Source organism: Nuphar pumila, chromosome 6 (genome assembly GCF_984573655.1).
Source record: "Nuphar pumila chromosome 6, dmNupPumi1.hap1.1, whole genome shotgun sequence".
Classification (NCBI taxonomy): Eukaryota; Viridiplantae; Streptophyta; class Magnoliopsida; order Nymphaeales; family Nymphaeaceae; genus Nuphar; species Nuphar pumila.
In genome coordinates this window covers 57,594,961-57,614,392 of record NC_143254.1, presented here as the reverse complement: position 1 = coordinate 57,614,392, position 19,432 = coordinate 57,594,961, and positions in this window count along the sequence as shown.

The following is a 19,432-nucleotide window of genomic DNA, read 5'->3' as shown; positions in this document are numbered from 1 at the left end:
AATCAATTACATGAAGAATCGGCCTTGACAGAGCTGGATCCATCGTGATGCGATCTTGAAGTTCTCATCAGTAAACCTCCCACCATAAATATTGCTCTATTTATCATATAACAAGAATTGAGCCACTTAAACCAATGATTGGAGCTTTAGCATCGAGATAGCAGGATATGCAGGAGACAGGCACAAGTAAGTAACCACAGCAGGGTGTAAATATAATGAGGAGTTTTTGAATACTGTAAGAGTAGATATCAAAATGAAAAAAAAAAAAAAGCAAATATGGTTGCAGGGAATGACTGCTAACAACAGTCTTAGATATACAATTTCCTATAACAGTTTGGCTTCAGTAGATTGAACCTGCCTATCAGAGGGAATTCACCCTTTGGTTTCACCATGGCATAATATTTCAAAAGGAAAGAAAAAAAAAATTTAACAATAAGCCGACCCATAGCAGACAAATCTCTGCGAGTTAGATTTTGCATATTAGTTCAACAATTTTAACAAACTTCATTAAATTTGAGCTTACCGATTAAAAACTCAGATAGATAATAGTCCTGCGCCCAATCAACAAATAAACCAAAATCAGATTGAAAGACTCAGTGATAACGAATCAATAACTAAAATTTCAAATGCTAAAGATTCCTAAATGAAATGTCAATCAATCAGCAGATGGAACTTTAGAAAAAATGACATCCGGGCACTAAAAGCTAGGACTCAGACAAACCATAAGGATTCAATGTCCAGGAATAAAAAAAAAAAAAATTGGTCAATGTCGCAGATCAGATGATCGATCTTCAAAATAGTACTCACAGGAGATCTCAGTGAATAATACCTGATTAAACCGAAGAAGCTCAATAAATTGATGATCATTCAAGCCAGCGATCGGTGAACGATCGATCAATATTCAAATTGTCACCAACTATCAAGAACAATCTTTAAACAACTGAGTATCAGTAATCGAATTCCCAGATCGTGAGGATCTGATTATCAGGAAAACAAACCACTCTGAATAAAGAAACAGGACATAGTAAAATCAAATCATTCTTTTCAGATGATCAAACAAAGCAATCCAAGTTATTTTGATAAAGGAGCAGGATGAAATCAAGCCAGAATTTATCTGCAAAACAATTCAACACATAAGAAGTCAAGTAATTGTTTCAGATGCTCAAGTAATCGCAGGATCGAAAACAACCAGTCGACTGACGTTGGAGATGGGTCATTCAAGGTTCAAATTATTTCAATTGTTGACAAACAGACCACCGATCTAGAGCTTTAAGCAAGCGGATTAAACAATTAATTCAAAAACTCATGCAAATTTGGCTTTAAATATCGAACTGGGACTCAAACAATGAGTGGCCAGAATTCCGATGATCAAACAGCTACTAACCAGAGAACAGATTACAGCCAAGCCATGCCCAGGTAATTAATCAGGTCAAGTCTCAGCAAGACCCCAAAAAAAATCGATCCAAAAACTGAGTCGATGCCAGCAATCGCTTGGTTTGCTTTTACGAAAATATTTGTTGGAAATTTGAACCCCAACAACAATTCGGAGGAGTCTTGGCAGAAATCTGGTAATGCTTACCGGAGATTGAACGAAACCAATTAAAACTTTAGGTGCTTCATTCCAAGATTTCCAACACCCTTTTAAACATATCCGACGTTTAACGATATTCAGGTAGGCCTAATGGTCAATCTGATTCAGACCTCCGATTGAATCCGACGTCTGTAAGTTAGAGAATCATACCATCATCTGATCCTAAAACCCTCATCAACCGAAATTGAAATATGCAGCATAGGCTAAATGGGTGAAATTAACAGAGGACATTATCCTACTATTGAACCTAATACAAAAGAAAAGCAAGAAAATAAATACGATGTACATAATCATTATGAAATAAAAAAAATCATAGATCTAAGGGGATGTTGGGATATTTCTTCCCTGTCAATATTGCACAGAAATATGTTGACGTTGCTATAGGCAACTCAACCTTATCCTTGGTGCGTCAATGGAACTTAAAGGCATAAAAAAAAAGAAGGTAGAGGGGAAATTTGGCAAACAAGACGGGAATGCTGCTTACTATAGCTCACCTAAGGGAGGAGATGCGGAATCGATGAATTGCATTGATGTTGGCTGATGGTATATACTTGATGGAATCCCTTCAGAAGAGCTCCTTCCTTTTTCTCTTCCCTCGGGCGAGATTCTTTTTCAATGATTAAGAGGAGCGACTGATTGGCTCGTGTTGATGAGATTAAATGTCCTCCGATCGGCCAGAAGAGGAGCTGGGAGAAAAATGGAAGGAAAGGAAGAAGAGGGATTCGATGAAGTGAAGATCAATGGAGAAGTGAAGAGGGATGTGTAGAGAGAGAGAAGGCTGTGGAGGGGTAAAAAATGATCGTGAATAAGAAGTCGAGAGGTGGAGAAGTGGTCCTTAAGAGAGAACCCTGAGTGCCTTTTTAAAGGAGGGGAAGAGGATTCGGGAAGAATGAGGTCGTTAGAGACAAACGGAGGGGAAAGAGGGTGCGCACATGGAGGAGGTGAAGAGCGATCCGAGATGGAGAGGCTCCTGGAGATGGCGATCCTTTTTCAGAAAAGGGGAGAAGGCGCCTGAAAACCCTAAAAAACGAATTTTCACAGGGGCCCCCTTTATTTTCAAGTTTTTTTGCGAAGAGGGGCTCCCTAACAAATTTTTGCAAAAAGAAGTTTTCTCAAAACCCGATTTTTCAAAAGGGGTGTTTTCAAAAAGATTATTTTGCAAAGAATGGTCTTTCAAAAGAGGTTTTCCAAAAACTAATTTTTGTTTCTTTTCTATTTGCATTTTCCATTTTTTTTTTTTGTATTTTTGTAGTAGAAAACTAAAATTTTAAAAGAAAGCAAACTTTTAAACACTAAATTTTAGTATTTTTCTGAGAAATATTTACAAAGAGTAGGTTTTCAAGGCTATTTTTGAGGAAATTTCTTCAGAAAATGGGTTTTGACCCAAGTTTTGAGGAAATATTCGAGTTTTAAACCTCGAATCGAGAAATACAACTCGATGGATCCAAAGGAATACCGGACGAAGTGTCTGAGCTTTTCAAAAGATTATTTTGGTAATTTTGAGAATTTAATTTAAAATTGGATAATGAAGCTCAGATTTGGATTTTGATAATGGATCCGGATCCGAAATTGAGTCAGATATGGAAAATGAATTTAATTTCAACCAAATTTTGAGAAACAAAAGGGAATTTAGATTTAAAACTGACTCAATTACCCAGAAAATGGGGGCAAAGGGCAGAAAGGGGATATTTACAACATTTTGAAAAATTTGGGGTGTTCACAAATGCCCCTCTTTGCTACTAAGCCGGTTGAAAGCCGAGCTTAGTGGCAAAGAAACACTCCAAATTTTGAAAAATGCCCCAGTCAGCTGATCCGAGTTGGGTGTGGAAGACTTATTTTGAAAACACGGCTCTTTGGGCTTGAAACCTTATCTTGAATGGTCCTGGGGGGATGAAATCCTCGACAATGATACGACTGAATGACAGAAATGAAGAAATCGTGATGGGACTTTGGGTGAAAAATTCCAGGGATGGTGAGAGATAAGAATTTTGATCAAGTCTCATGGGTGAGACAAGATCAGCCCTTTGGAATGACTCAGGTTTTAGCCCTTAACCTGGATGGGACGAAGATAGATCAAGATAATTTGGATGGGGAGGAATATAAGCAGACCTCGATGGGACATTTTGAGAGAAATGCCTCGTGACATGAAACTCAAGGACGATCCTTTCCTGGATGGATGTACAACGAGCACAGATTCTTTTGTGGGGAAAGCCATGATGGGACTGGAGGATTGCCTCGTCAAAACGAGGCTCAGGTTTAACCCAAACCTGAAAGGAAGGTACCTCACGGAGTGAGGTTCAGGCTTCACCCTTATCCTGAAAGGGATGACCATACGGACTCTTTAAACAAAGAAACTGTGATGTGATAGGAAGGAACATATCATCAGAAGAAGATTTAAGATTTTAATCCTTGACCTGAGTGGGGGATGATACGGAATCTTCGGGTGAAGAAACTGTGATGGAGCCTTCAGAATTTGAACGAACAAATCCTGAAAGGGGTTTGCGAGAAGAGAAAAACAAGGGATTCCCTAAAGCTTGGAAAAGGGATGATCTTGGGCACCTCATTGCTGAGACTAAAATCAGCTTTCTAAAAATAGACGACCTCTCGCAGAAGGTTTGGGTGGTACCTCGAGGAGCGAGGCAACAGGTTTAATCCTTGGCCTGAATGGATGCAGAATCCTCGAGGAGCGAGGAAACGGTGATGGGACTAGAAAGGATATCTTATCGGAATGGGACTCAGGTTTTAACCCTAACCTGAACGGAAGGTACCTCGTGGAGCGAGGTTCAGGTTTAACCCTTAACCTGAAAGGGACGACCATACGAAATCCTCGGATGAAGAAACCATGATGGGGGCCTTCGGAATTTGGACGAACAAATTCAAAAGGGGTTTGCGAGAAGAGAAAATCAAGGGATTCCCTAAAGCTTGGAAAAGGGATGATCTTGGGCGCCTCATTGCTGAGACTAAAATCAGCTTTCTAAAAACAGACGACCTCTCGCAGAAGGTTTTTTGGTTACACCTCGAGGAGCGAGGTGACAGGTTTAATCCTTAGCCTGAATGGATACAGAATCCTCGAGAAGCGAGGAAAACTGTGATGGGCCTCTAGACTTTGCACAACAAGTCCAAGAGGGGTTTTTGCAAAAGGATAAAAATGGGGGCCCCTAAAGCTTGAAAAGGGGTTGTTCTTGGGCGCCTCATTGCTGAGACTGAAAATAGCTTTTAACAATAACAGATCTTTTGCAAAAGGTTCAGGTTTAATCCCTTATCCTGAGCGGGAACTGTCTATGGCGGGACAGTGGGGAGCACAGGGAAGTATGCGAATCTGAGAGCGCTCAGATCAGACGGAAGGAAAGGACCTTTCAGTCTTAAGGAGGGATGACGTCAGGATACGTCAAAACGATCTCAAGTTCACACCTCATGTTGGGATAATTAGAAAATATTGCCAATAAGATGCCAAAAATTGTAGTTGATTCAGAATGATTGAATTGTGCTCATGTGTGAAGACATCACCTCTTTCTACCTAGAGTATTAGCTTCAATTGGGCTAACTCTATAGAATTTGAGATCTGAAATTCAAATTTGTTGCTGTTGAGTTTCTTTAAGGAAGATATCAACCTCAAAGGCTAAGTCAGCTCAAAGTTATACCAGGTCCACCTAGGCAATCACCTGACAAAGGTTGTGTTTCATGGTCTTTGGCAGTTTCTGTCGCTGCCTTTGTTGGTTTGCTGGAAGATGCAGTGGCATCCGCCCTCTTGACGGATGACTGTGCCTGGCGAAGGACTAGGACCTGATGTTGATCCTGAATATCCTTTTTAGAACATGGTTGGATGCTATCTTGAAGAGAGAATGCCTGCTTCGTGATGACCGAAGCTGAGTGCTTGGGAAATGGCTTGGATAGAATTTCCGGTTGTTCTTCTTCATCTTCAATCAACAGGTTCTTGTCAATGCAGTCCTGGATGATGTTCTTAAGAACAAAGAAATGCTCGGTGTCATGTCCCACAGTCCGGTGAAACTTGCAAAACTTGTCAGTCCATTTTCCCATAGCAACAAGAGGATCTGCTACCTTGGTAAGTTTGATCATTCCTTTCGACATCATATATTCTAAGATGTCTTCACGAGACTGCTCTAAAGCTGAAAACTCCTGATCATAACTCCACCCTTCGTGCTTCGGCTTCTCTGACTGCTTTGCTTCAGGCTGAGGCGCTGACTGAACAGGCTGTGGCTTAACAAATTTCCCTTTCTGAGCTGTCGAGTTTGTCCTTTCGGCCCTGGGATGCCCTGAGTTCTTGCTGCGATTCTTCTTGCTTTTCTTTTTGCCAGAACTACTGCTGTCCTGATTTGTCAATTCTGTGGCATAGGTGACGTGCGCCTTTTTCTTTTGGTCAGGATTTCCTCTGACAAAGGAATATCCTTCGTACAGACCATTGTCTAGGCCGGTCTCGAGCCACTCGGCTCTCTCAATCAGTTTGATGAATGATTTGGCGGGCGAAGTAGAAATGAGGTTCCTCAGAGGCTGCGCAAAGTTGTTCAGAATAATCTACAGGGCGTGCTCCTCTGGGATGGGAACTTTCATTCTGTTACAGGTGCTTCTCCACCTGTGGATAAATTCGCTGGCTTTCTCATTCTCCATCTGTTTTAAATTGTACAGATGATTGAGGGTTGGTGAGGCTTCGACATTAAACATGAAGCGCTCAATGAACAAGTTTACAACCTTATCGAACTCTCGTAGTTCGATAGGATTAATGTGGTCTGCATACCACCTGGCCGCTACCCCTTCAAGGCTGCGAGGAAAGCAGATGAATAACGCCCGATTGTCTTTCCTGAAACGGCCGCATTCAGCATAAAAGGTGGTCAAATGAGCGTTAGGGTTGCTAGTTCCATCGAATTTAAGGAACTTGCGAGGGAGATTTTCCAGATTGTCATCCCCGTCCAGGCCATTATAAAAATCTTCACCAGAATAGGTTTGTTTTCCCTTGCTCTTGGCCTGGATATCCTTGATGGCCCGATTCATTTCTTTCATCTGCTCTTGCATCGGGTCATTAGTCAGAACGGGCTTGTTGATTGATTCAGGCTCTGCAGCGGTCTTTACAAACTGCGGTGGAGGATTCTGATGATAAACATATTGCACTTCCTCTTCTGATTCTTCAGCTGATTCTGTTTCTTCAGAAGTGGTGTCGGGCTGTACTTTCTTTCTAACAATCCTGACTGGTTTCTTTACAACCTTCTTCTTTGGCTTGCTTTTTGGAGCAATTTCTTTCTGACTGGCCTCCGCTTGTTCTGACTTCATTTTGGTCATCATTCTTTTGAACATGTTATACATGGCAGGATCTATATCATCTGCTTGATTCTGTACCCTGACTGATTTGGGTGAATCCATCCCTTCGGCCTCACTGTCGCCGTGTTGAGGAACTGTTTCTTTTCCTGCCCTTGTTACAACCATTTTGCCAATGCCAGTGATTTCCTGTGAAGGCGAAAGGAATGGTTAGGGTTTGAAGGAAATTTTTTGAAAATGCGATTTAGGAATAGACATGAAAGAAGGGATTGATAGACAATTTAGATAAGTTATCCCATCACCAGGGATTGGGTTACCACAAATTTTTGTAATGATTGTGTCACCTTTTGTGGCAACAAAATGCGCCTTATGACCTAGGCGAGGTCATCTATCATGATGAGAGATAATCGAAGAAAGAATATACAAAAAATGGGTCTCATCATTGGGGATGAATTCGTAACTACATGAAACAATAAGATTTGGCCATAAAAAGCTTTTTATCAGAACAAAAGTTTGCATTTTCATTAATGACGAAATTTTAAATACAAAGAGAAGGTGGGCAGACAGTTTGCCACCATTCTCGATACTCTGATGATACATTAGGACCGGGAAATATAGACAAAGGAATAAAGGAGTCCCAAGTGTATTTGGCGACATGGTATGCTCCAGACCACTGATCCGACCGTAGATCGAACTCTGGCAAGCGGCCTGTCGGGAAGCGGGTATTGACACGAATCTGCCGCTGCGAGAACTGTCGAAGACACCTCTCTGGCTGATAGTTTACGCAGAAGAAAGGGCCGAGCAATCTGTAGCGCTTGTCACGAGCATAGGTGTACCGCGGAACGGTCTCTCTTCTGTCGAAGAAATCCCAAACGATTTCCTCCTGATGCAGCTTCTCGATCAAAGCTCGGCACTGAATAGCTGACTTCGGCTGCTTGTTGCTGAATCTGAAAGAACTGGCTTTTGACGGTACATGTCGCAGGAACCACGACTGCAAGGCATACGTGCACCCTTCTACCAAAATGGTTTCTCCGAGGGCGAAGCGAGCTAAACCTCTGTAGAGAAAGGCTAGAGCTGCCATGGATACTGAAAGCTGACGGGTCTGCTTGCTTCCCCATCTTCGAAAGAGTTGGGCGACTTTGATATCGACGAAATTCTGACCATCCTCAAAGAACGTCAGTCCTACTGTGCATAGGACCATGGCTTGCTGGATTCTTTCTTTTGCTGCCCGGGACAAGGTATCGACTACTTCATAGGCTCCATACTTGTTGTAGAGTTCGAACAGATCGATGAACTGACTTCCGTTGATCACGGTGAGAGGCCAGGATCTGCTCCCTGTAGCTCTGGCCAATGCTTCTCGAACATCTACCCCTTTGACATTGATCAAGAATTGCTGCTCGACCGGGTCATCTGGCTGACCAGCTGGTTCTGGCAATCCCATGATATCATTGAACTCATCCATTAGCAAAGTCATTTCTCCCCATGGAAACCAAAACTTGCAGGTACGCGGATTGCATCGCTCTGCCATAGCTTGAATCAGACTGTTGTTGATGGTTCGCTTGCCAACTGCCGATGCCATCTCCAATCCACAATCATCCAAGTGGTCTGGGAACATACGCGAGAAGGTGGTGAACCAAGAATAGTACCACCGAGGGAAGAAGGTACGAGACTGGATGACCCGATGATCTGAGGTTCCATCCCTTATTTGATAGAAGATATGATCCCAAGGAAAGATAGTATCGGGAGATTCGGATGCCATCGGAGTGATACTGAGGCAAAAAGAGGAGGAGAATCAGATAGAATGCAGGACTTACGGACAGATTTTGATGGAAGAAGAGGATATACACAACTCCTGAAAGACCAAGGGGCTTAAGAAAAGATTTTCCAGGTCTTTTAAGAAAATTTTTGACACACAAAAAGAGAAAAGAATGTAGGTAAAGGAAAAATATACACCTGGTGTTTTTGAAAAAAAGAGGAAAATTTTGAATAGTATACACCCAGGGTTTTGAAAAGGTTCGACATATATAGGAGAATACAATAAATGATTACACAATCATAGCTGTACAAACAAGGATGCGCACACAGCACTCCCTAAAGGCTGACTCTATATGCAATATTTGAAATAGCTTGTAGGACCTTTAATCCTAACTCTATGGTTCAGATCATCTGATTCCAATCAAGGTATGCCAATATACTCAAGCCGAAGCTCGAAGTACGTGGCATATAAGATATTTCTCCGGTTCTAAGGTAAGGGCTTCCCAACATCCTTGAGCACCTAACGATATACCTCGGACTATGGCCCTTAGGTACGTGGTAGGGGGGCGCGAACCCAAATAAGTGGTCCAGTTGTGAGGCTCCCTCCCTAACTATGGTTCAGTGAGACAGCCCAGCAACGTGAAGACCAGGACAATATAGGTAGGGATGTTTTCAAAATATGATCAACATGCAATAAAATCAGAAGGCTCTAATGCAAGTCCTAAAGAGATAGATTTAAATAAAGAGAAGCATACACTTGCATACATTGTTTGCATTCAATCCCTAAAATTGAGGAGAGTTGTATTTCAGACCAAAATCTAATGTGAACATGGAATAATCTGCTTAATATGGTCCTACCAAACCATACTTAGATCCTATATGCAATGGTGTCAGCTTTAGGACAGAGTCTAGGCTCCTAAGGTTTGCATGAAAATGTAGCTGACATATGTTAGAATAAAGACTTAGATTATATAAAAGCAAAGGCATAGATTCAACAGGACGAAGACGGGTCCCATCACGGTCGCCAAAACTGTGATCGTCGCAAAATTTTTCCTCTCTTGTGGTTATTCTCTCTTCCTTCTCTTTTCCTTTTCTAACCTCTATTTTCCTCCTTTTTGAAGGGAGAAGAATAAAAGAAAGAAAAAAAAAAGAGAAAAGAAAAGAAAGAAAGAAAGAGAGAAGAGGAACCATTTTGCGGGTTTTTCACTTGATCTTGATTTGAAAAGAATTTAGAAATTTAACTCGCCTCCGTTTTGAAAATTTGCGGGAAAAATGGAGAGACGGGATTCGCTCGTTGGTACGAGGTTCGACCGTTCCTGGCGCCTTTACCAGGGGTAATCGAACCAAGGATCGAATCTATGCCTTTTGCTTTGTCTAAATATAATCTAAGAATTTATTCTAACTCAAAATGCACAAAGAATCATGCTTGTGCAATGTGAGGATGTATGCTCTTTTCAAAGACGCTTTGGAAATTTCCAAGTGTTCTGAGATGAACTTGGTAAGGGAATGAAGAAATATTTGAATTTAACTTAGAACTTGAGATAGATCAGAGAAGTTCTAAGTCTTTGAAATAAATCAGAGTTTGGAAGAATAAATCTTGATTTTGAGAATGACTTGAAATTTTGAAAATGAAAGGAAATGAAGTTTCAAAGTCGGAAATGGACTTTGAATTTTTGAACTTGAATTTAGGAAGGGAAATGAACACTTGAGATGGAATTGAATTTAGATTTTGAAGTTTGAATTTGGAATGGACTGAGAAAATGGTATTTAAGAATAGAAATGGATTTAAGAGATTCAGATAAGATCTGAAGAATGGAATTGGATTTGAAATCTAGAATTGGGAATGGAATTGGATCTAAAGATGGATTTAAGATCTGAGATCTGAGATCCGAGATAAAATTGGGTTCTGGATCCTAAGATGGATTTGGATCTGAAGTCTGAGATCCAATGTAGAGTTGGACTTTGGATCCTAAGATGGATTTGGATCTGAAATCTAAGATCCAAAGTGAAACAGAAGTCTGGATCCTAAAGAGGAATTGGATCTGAAGTCTGAGATCCAAAAGTGAAATTGGACTCTGGATCCTAAAGAGGAATTGGATCTGAGGTCTGAGATCCAATATGAGTGTTGAATCATGGATCCTAAAGAGGAATTGGATCTGAAGTCTGAGATCCAATATGAGTGTTGAATCCTGGATCCTAAAAATGGATTTGGAGTTAAATTCAGAAGATGAATCAAGAACTTCCAAGTTTAATTTTGAATTTTGGAAAATGAATTTTTAAAAATTGAATCTTTGAATACACAACTGAATTTCAAAGTCAAATTAGACCTTGATTTTGAAATTTAGAAGATGAATCAAGAATCTCAAAGTTTAAATTGAACTTTGAGTTTGATTTGGAGTTTTGAATATAAGATGAATTTGGAATTTCAAAGTCAAATTGAACTTTGAAATCTGATTTGAATTGGAAATTTTGAAAATGCATTTGAAATCTCAAAGTTAAATTGAACTTTTGAGATTTGAAAATGAAATAGAATTGAAAATGAATAGATGAATTGGTTTTCACAAGAATTGAAGATTGATTGAAGAAGATATTTACATCACTTGGAGTTTTGAAAAAGGATTTTTTTTTAAAACATGATGCAGTTCTATCCTAAATGATGAATGAATTTGAAGAATTCGAAATTAAATTTTGAAAAGCTATTCCATTCTTTAGATGAATTAAAATAAGATTGAAAATATAATACATCCTTGACTATGGTCATTGAATGTATTATGTAATAATCTATATTTAAATTCAGGTGAAGAATGAAACACATTTGGTGCTTTTATAGGATTTAAAATGAAATTAACTCTCAATATACCCTGACTATGGCCATTGGTATATATTTTGAATTAATTTTAAGTCAAATTCAGATAAAAGAAGGAAATATTTGAGTAAATATGATGAATTTTGAAAACGGATCCAGTGTGGATCCAGTGTTATTTTGTAAAAGATAAAAATACTAAGTCTTGTTTACATCCCGACTATGGCCGTTGATGTAAATCATCAACTTAGGATTAATTACCTCTTACGAAATGGTACACGTGCCATTCGTGTTGCCATTTGTGAGAATTTGAGAAATAAAGGAAAAAAAGTATGCAGAATAAGTATTTTTATGATATTTATAATGCTTATTTATTCTATCTAAAACAGGAAATGTAATTTCTCATTTATACCTGGCTATTTTAATTTGAACTGAAATTGAAATAATAAATTTCTAATCTACGAAGGAAACCAATATTTCTTACACATTCCCTGCAGAAAATAGAATTAGCATAAGGCAAAGCATAAAAATGTAAAAAGGAAAGCTAAGGGTTTGTCTTGGAACTAGGATGTGTGCTAAGTATGATGGTAATAAGTATGTAATATGCAAGGGATACAAATGACATAAAATGTTGATTGAGATGCTATGCACATGTGAAAATGATATACTTAGGCTAATTAAAAAAAGATGCTTTTACATAGTCTAAATGATATGCTTGGGTCGACTAAAAAAAAAAGTGTAAGATGATCATTGAAACCAACACATCAGAACAAGAGCAGCACCACTAATACAGCTGAAATCAAAGAAAGACAAATAGGTAATATAGTCTAACAAGCAAATCCAGAAAACACAAAATACAAAAAAAAAAAAAAGTAAGACCACCAAGTCATCTGGAACTTCATCACAAGAGGACTTCAGCTCGTTGAAGTTTTACATAAAAAACTACAAAAGAGTGGAACACAGTAAGAAGTCCAAAGGTTGATGACAGAGGTGTCCATGGGACCGATGAAGATGCACTGAGCAGATCCAAACTCATGTCGGCTCTTCCATTCCAATCACCTCAGTGACGGCATGATGAATGTATATCATAACATCGAATGAGAATGAGCAACACAGGTTGCAAGTCTTTCTTTGTTTTCAGTAGATCACATGATCAACCAAGAAGGCCAGCATAATGATAATGTCACTATATGTTCCATACAAAAGAATCCCAACGAGTTTTAGCACATTAAACTGCTATAAGCAATCCTGGAAGACCAGAAGTGGATTACCACAGAACAGAAGCAACAGATCTCTCCCACAAAGAATCTTTCCCTTGTGGTATATCAAAAAAAAAATGGACATAATCCCAATAAAAGAGACGACAAAAAAAAAAATTGACGATCAACCATAAAGATGATTAATAATTGAAACTGCTTAGATAATGCAGACCAATAAGATTATCACAAAAAGACCAAACACAGAAAGGTCCGAAATGTTTAGTACCTTATCCTGAATGGTATTGGGGGGGCGAAATCCTCGAAAATGATATGACTGAATAACAAAAATGAGTAAATCATGATGGGACTTTGAGTGAAGGTCCCGAAATGGTGGAAAATCAGAATTTTGATCAAGTCTTATGGGTGAGACAAGATCAACTTTTTGGAATGAGTCAAGTTTAACCCTTAACCTGCATGGGACGAAGATATATTCAGATAATTTGGATGGGGAAAGAAATATAAGCGGACATCGATGGGACATTTTTGCAAAAAATGCTTCATGAGATGAAACTCAAGTATGATCATTTCCTAGATGAATGTACAAAGCATGGATTCCTTTGTGGGAAAAACCATGATGGTACTGGGAGGATTGCCTCGTAGAAACGCGGTTCAGGTTTAACCCAAACCTGAACGGAAGATACCTCGTTGAGCGAGGTTCAGGCTTAACCCTTAACCTGAAAGGGACGACCATACGGAATCCTCGAACGAAGAAACCATGATGGGACAAAAAGAAATACATCGCCAAATCGAGATTCAGGTTTAACCCTTGACCTGAGTGCGGTGGGCCGTACGGCATCCTCGGATAAAGAAACCATGGTGGGACTAGAAAGGATATCTAGTCGAAGCAAGACTCAAGTTTTACCGTAACCTGAATGGAAAGTACCTCGTGGAGCGAGGTTCAGGCTTAACCCTTAACTTGAAAGGGGCGACCATACGGAATCCTCGGATGAAGAAACCATGATGAGACCTTCAGAATTTGGACAAACAAATCCGAAAGGGCTTTGCGACAAGAGAAAAACAAGGGATTCCCTAAAGCTTGGAAAAGGGATGATCTTGGGCGTCTCATTGCTGAGATTAAATCAGCTTTTAAAAACAAACGACCTCTTAGAGAAGGTTTGGGTGATATCTCGAGGAGCGAGGTAATAGGTTTAATCCTTAGCCTGAATGGATACAAAATCCACGAGGAGCGAGGAAGCTGTGATGGGACCTCTAGACTTCGCACAACAAGTCCAAGAGGGGTTTGTAAAAGGATGAAAAATGGGGGTCCCTAAAGCTTAAAAAGGGGTTGATAAGGGGGCGCCTCATCGTTGAGACTGAAATAGCTTTTGACAATAACAAACCTTTTGCAGAAAGTTCAGGTTTAACCCTTATTTTGAGCGGGAACTGTCTTTGGTGGGACAGTGGGGAACGCAGGGAAGTGTGCAGATCTGAGAGCGCTCAGATCAGACGAAAAGAAAGGACTTTTCAATCCTAAGGAGGGATGACGTCTGGATACGTCAAATATGAACATCAAGTTCTTACTTCATGTTGGGATAACGAGAAAATATTGCCAATAAGATGCCAAAAAATTGTAATTGATTCAGAATGATTTGAATTGTGCATATATGTATGAGAATATCACCTCTTTCTACCTAGAGTATTAACTTCAAGTGGGCTAACTTCGTAGAATCAAGAATCAAATTGAAATTTGTTGTTGTTGAGTTTCTTCAAGGAAGACATCAATTTCTTTGATATGAAAAGAGAGGAAATATTCTTAGCTTCATAAAAGCAATTGAGTAAAATGATATTGATAAAAGAATTTCACATAGATAAAGATGATTCCTGGCAGTTTCGAGCAGTTTGATATCTTGGGGCTTTTCCCATGATGATCTATTTGCACTCTGTTGAGTCATGGAGCTTTCTTGGGCTTTGGCGAGACACTTATTACATTATCCTTCATTTTGGAGATGTTCTGACTTTTCTCTCTTTTTCGGGGAAGGGTACATCACAAACTCCTTCATCTTGGAGATGCTCTGATCCTTCTTTGTCTCAAGAATTATACTGATGATATTGTTTCTTGGTCAAAAATTCTCTAAATGATAGCATGAATTAAATATCCTTTAGGGTTTGTCGGGAGGTTCATCTCATTCGCCTTCATCTTGACGGTGATCTGAACATTCTCTCGAAGGATCTGTCACAAACTCCTTCATCTCGGAGATGATCCAAATCTTCTTTGGCCCCGGGGGTCTAACTCACATATTCATCTTCATCTTGACGACAATTGAGAGATCCCTTTTGCAGATATTTGATTGCAGCTTAAATGGTTTGAGAAGATATGGATTGGGTAGGTTCTTTTACTACCCAGGATATTTCCACTGTCTTACTACCAAAAGAACGATCTTTAAGAATGTGCCATAGCTATCATCAATATCAGTTCACTTATAGCTTTTCAACATCATTGAATTTTTCCTTTGCTGGTCATATCGAAGATTTTTCTTCATCCTCTTGGTTGACCAACAGAAAAAGCTTGAATTCTGCTCTTTCTTCGCAAAAGTCTTGTCCTTTTCGGAAATAATACTGAAGGTAGTTTGAGGTAATTTTTTGTGCGATGAAAAGCTTTGAGATCAACAATGGTTTTTTTTGTTAGCAAATTGGCAAGATATTCTTGAAATCTTTGATGAACGTAATTGTTTGACATCCGATCGACACGTTCGTGACAAAATTCTCCTCTCTTTTTCCCCAAAAAGAGAGACTCAGGCTTAGCCCTTACCTGAATGGGAAGTTGGAAATACTCCTCTCTTCTCTACAGAGGAGGTGTTTGCAAAACGAAACTTTCGAAGAGAAATTAAGTTTTTGTCGAAACTCCTTATCTGTAAGCTTCTCTTATGGAAAGGTGGCCGACAATAAAGTTTGAAAAAGTATCACAGAGGAATGAGTCCATCACACTCTCCCAAAAAGAGGGTCCTCTGTGAAGAAGGTGGCCAAAGATGAGAAAACTGGGGGCCACAAAAAGAAACGAGCTTCCGTCGAAGCTCTCCCTAGAGAAAGAGTTCTTTTGTGTAAAGTTGGTTGTTGTTTTGCAAACTGTTTGCGAAGAAAACGAGTCCCTTCAAACTCTCCCTGGAAAAGGGTTCTTGCGAACGAAAGATGGTTGCATGCGAAAGGAACGAGCTCCCTCGAACTCTCTCAAAAGAGGGTCCTTCGCAAGAAAAAAAGATTGGTTTTTGATAGATTGGTAACCTGAAGGTTGAGATTAAGAACTTAGAGCTTGAATTGTTGATGATCGGTTAGTACAAAGACTAAACCTGGAGGGCTAACTAATCAGTGAGCCAGATACTAGCATGAGCGCTAGAAATACCAGTACGAGCACTGGATTTTGAAAAAGCACCAGTATGAGCAGTAGGTTTTTGAAAAACATACCAGTACGAGCACTGGATTTTGAAAAAGCACCAGTACGAGCACTAGATTTTGAAAATGTACCAGTACGAGCATTGGATTTTGAAAGACACACCAGTATGAGCACTGGATTTTGAAAGACACACCAGTACGAGCACTGGGTTTTGAAAATGCACTACTACGAGCACTGGATTCTTGAAAATGCACCAGTACGAGCATTGGGTTTTAAAAAATGCACCAGTACGAGCACTGGGTTTTCAGAAATGGACCAGTATGAGCACTGAGTTTTGAAAATGCAACAGTACGAGCACTGGATTTTTGAAAATGCACCAGTACGTGCACTGGGTTTTTAAAAACTACACCAGTACGAGCACTGGATTTTAAAAAACACACCAGTACGAGCATTGGTTTTTGAAAATGCACCAGTACGGGCACTGGATTTTTTTGAAAATACACCAGTACGAGTAATGGGTTTTCAGAAATGCACCAGTACAAGCATTGGTTTTTTAAAATGCACCAGTACGAGCACTGGATTTTTGAAAATGCACCAGTACGAGCACTGGGTTTTAAAAAATGCACCAGTACGAGCACTGGATTTTGAAAAACACACCAGTATGAACACTGGTTTTTGAAAATGCACCAGTACGGGCACTGGATTTTGAAGAAGAGACCGACACTCCTAAGATATTTGGAAATTGAAGCGGGAATGATTGTCGATGTTTCAGGATTATCCCTTATCCTAAAGGGGAAGTTCAGGTTTGTCCCTTAACCTGAAAGGGAATGTAAAAAAAACTTTGGTCCAATACAAGCATTAGATCAAAAGGGGAAATCCGAGTTGGAACTCGAAATTGCGAAAATGGAAGATAAAGAGGAATACCCGAGTCGGAACCCGAATTTTCAAAATAAAGATAAAATGGAAAACCCTAGTTTGAAAATTCAAATCCTCAAAGGAACAATCGATTCCAACACGAGCGTTGAATCTGATGGGAAGTCCGAGTCGAAACTCGGAGCTTCAAATGACAACAAAAGGGAAAACTCGAGTCGGAACTGGGATCTTTAGAGTAATGATCAAAATGGAAAACCCGAGTTTGAAAAACTTGATTGTTCAAAGGAACGATCGATTTCAACACGAGCGTAGAATCCGATAGGAAGTCCGAGTCGAAACTCGAAACTTCAAACGATATATAAAAAGAAAAAACCCGAGTCAGAACCCGGATCTTTAAAATAATGATAAAAAAGGAAAACCAGAGTTTGAAAACTCGAATCTTCAAAGGAACGATTAGTTTTAATACGAGCGTTGAATCTGATAGGAAGTCCGAGTCGAAACTCGAAACTTCAAACGACATATAAAAAGGGAAAAACTCGAGTCAGAACCCGGATCTTTAAAATAATGATCAAAATAGAAAACCCAAGTTTGAAAACTCGAATCTTCAAAGGAACGATAGGTTTCAACACGAGCGTTGAATCTGATAGGAAGTCCAAGTCGAAACTCAAAACTTCAAATGACATATAAAAAGGGAAAAACCTGAGTCGGAACCGAATCTTTAAAAGAATGATAAAAATGGAAAACTCGAGTTTGAAAACTCGAATCTTTAAAGGAACGATCGGTTTCAACATGAACGTTGAATCCGATAGGAAGTCCGAGTCGAAACTCGAAACTTCAAACGACATATAAAAAGGAAAAAAACCCGAGTCGGAACCCGGATCTTTAAAATAATGATAAAAATGGAAAACCCGAGTTTGAAAACTTGAATCTTTAAAGGAACGATCGGTTTCAACATGAGCGTTGAATCCGATAGGAAGTCTGAGTCGGAACTCGAAACTTTAAACAACATATAAAAAGGAAGAAAAAAAAAAACCAGAGTCGGAACCCAAATCTTTAAAATAATGATAAAAATGAAAAAACCGAGTTTGAAAACTCGAATCTTCAAAGGAACGATCGGTTCTAACATGAGCGTTGAATCCGATAGGAAGTCCGAGTCAGAACTCGAAACTTCAAACAATATATAAAAAAGAAAAACCCGAGTCGGAACCCGGATATTTAAAATAATGATAAAAATGGAAAACCCGAGTTTGAAAACTCGATTCTTCAAAGGAACGATCGGTTTCAACACGAGCGTTGAATCCAATAGGAAGTCCGAGTTAGAACTCGAAACTTTAAACGACATATAAAAAGGGAAAAACCTGAGTCGGAACCCGGATCTTTAAAATAATGATAAAAATGGAAAACCCAAGTTTGAAAACTGGAATCTTCAAAGGAACGATCGGTTTCAATACGAGCGTTGAATCCGATAGGAAGTCCGAGTCAGAACTCGAAACTTCAAATGATATATAAAAAAGAAAAACCCGAGTTGGAACTCGGATCTTTAAAATAATGAAAACAAAACAAAAGCCTGAGTCGGAACTTAGATGGGAAGGAAATAATTCCAATCTGGAGGTCGGATTCTAGAAGAATTGACAAAAAGGCATGAATAGATTCCAACGATTATGACAAAAATGAGAGATTTATTCAAAAATTCTTGACCCAAGATGGTCTAAAATTTGAATTATATGGCGGCTTCAGGATTCTCTCTTATCCGGAAAGAGCATAGAATAAAATTTGATGTAAATTAAGGAATTTATGGGAAATTATTCAGGTTTATCCCTTAACCTGAAAGGGACGTACCTCAAAGAATGAGGTTCAGGTTTATGCCTTAACCTGAAAGGGGAAAAAAAGAATAAAATTTATAAAAACTGGAGAAGAATTAAAGAAATTTATTAAAAATTAATTCTGAAAAAGAATTTTCACAGGTAGCACTGTTGCTCCCACGAGGGGTCTCAGGATTATCCCTTATCCTGAATGGGAACACCTCGAGGAACGAGGGTCAGGTTAATCCCTTAACGTGAAAGGGTAAAATTCAGGTTTTATCCCTTAACCTGAGTGGGAACACCTCAAGGAACGAGGGTCAAGTTTATCCCTTAACCTGAGCAGGAAAATTCAGGTTTTATCCTTTAACTTGAGTGGGAAAATGAGAAGGAAAAAAGGAATACCTCATGGGAAAGCGGCATCAAGTTTATCCCTTAACCTGAAAGGGTATAAAGATTGATCAAATTTGATAAAATTGATGAAAACTTGATAAAACTTGACAAAAATTGATAAAATGGATAATAAATTGATGAAAATTTGATTAAATTGGAAAATGAAATGAATGCAATTAATAAAGATAGCAAGATTAACTGAAAAAATTGATAAGATTTGAGAAAAAAAGGAGTTTGTTTGATCCTGTCTGCATATGATGAAGAGAAGGCATGTATAGATTAAAATAAAATGCCCCAGTATCATGGAGAAGAATGTGAGAATTTGATAGAAGATCATTGCTTTATGAAAAAAGGCTCTTTGAA